Source organism: Micropterus dolomieu, unplaced genomic scaffold, assembly GCF_021292245.1.
Source record: "Micropterus dolomieu isolate WLL.071019.BEF.003 ecotype Adirondacks unplaced genomic scaffold, ASM2129224v1 contig_14746, whole genome shotgun sequence".
NCBI classification, from domain to species: domain Eukaryota; kingdom Metazoa; phylum Chordata; class Actinopteri; order Centrarchiformes; family Centrarchidae; genus Micropterus; species Micropterus dolomieu.
Genome location: NW_025743732.1, coordinates 1584 through 2374, shown reverse-complemented (window position 1 = coordinate 2374; position 791 = coordinate 1584). Strand labels below are relative to the sequence as shown.

Sequence of the window (791 nt, the reverse complement as noted above, 5' to 3'; positions counted from 1 at the left end):
GGGGCGTTGTTGTCGGGATACACCCGTGGTTCCTCCTCTCCAACCTCAGACCCGGATGCATTTCGGGTCAGGTGCTGCAGGCCGAAGCACAGTTACCTGACAGGTAAAGCTCCTCTCTGTGTTGCAGGTGTTCGGATGGACCGAGTGAGAGGAGGACGGCAGAAGTACAAGAGGCGGGTGGAGACAGGACTGAGTTTATACGCCAAAGCCCCGTACAGCCACGCCGTCAGCAGCCGTGAGTTCACACGTTCACACACAGGGTTTTAATTTCATTCACACTTCATGTTTATGTTGGAGTCGTTTCTTTAATTATTACCTGTCTTTTAGGAAACAAGGTGATTTCCCATTTGCTGCTGACAGAGCCCGATCAGCCGCCAATCAGGACAATTCGACCAATGACAGCAGCCTGCGGACCCAGCTGACCCTGTGTGACCTCCTGAACCGGGAGCTGCTGGTTCTGATTAGCTGGGCCAAACAGATACCAGATCAAAATGACACAAACTAACCAGCAACTTCCATGTTCTGCAAATTTTACTGTTAGTGAAAATTACCGTTTTGAGGAGATCTTTATAGCGACTTATGTTAATAATTTCACCCAGAACTACAAGTAAAAAGGGATCACGTCGGATATATCAAATTATATTTTAGTACTCAGTAATCGGCTCTTCCCCACCCCGCTCAGGTTTCTCCAGGCTCTCATTGGTCGACCAGATGTCACTGCTGCATAGCGGTTGGATGGAGGCGCTGCTTGTGGGCGTGGCCTGGCGGTCGCAGCGGCGGAGGAGATCGTG

The 791-nt window shown here is 50.6% G+C and overlaps 1 long non-coding RNA gene across 1 annotated transcript; it reads left to right on the top strand.

The window, feature by feature from the left end:
- The first annotated feature begins 49 nt into the window (after positions 1–49).
- On the top strand, positions 50–779 carry LOC123967004. Its single transcript, XR_006824156.1, has 3 exons — positions 50–235; positions 328–536; positions 683–779. It is a non-coding gene; the product is annotated as an uncharacterized LOC123967004 (long non-coding RNA).
- Positions 780–791: the final 12 nt, after the last annotated feature.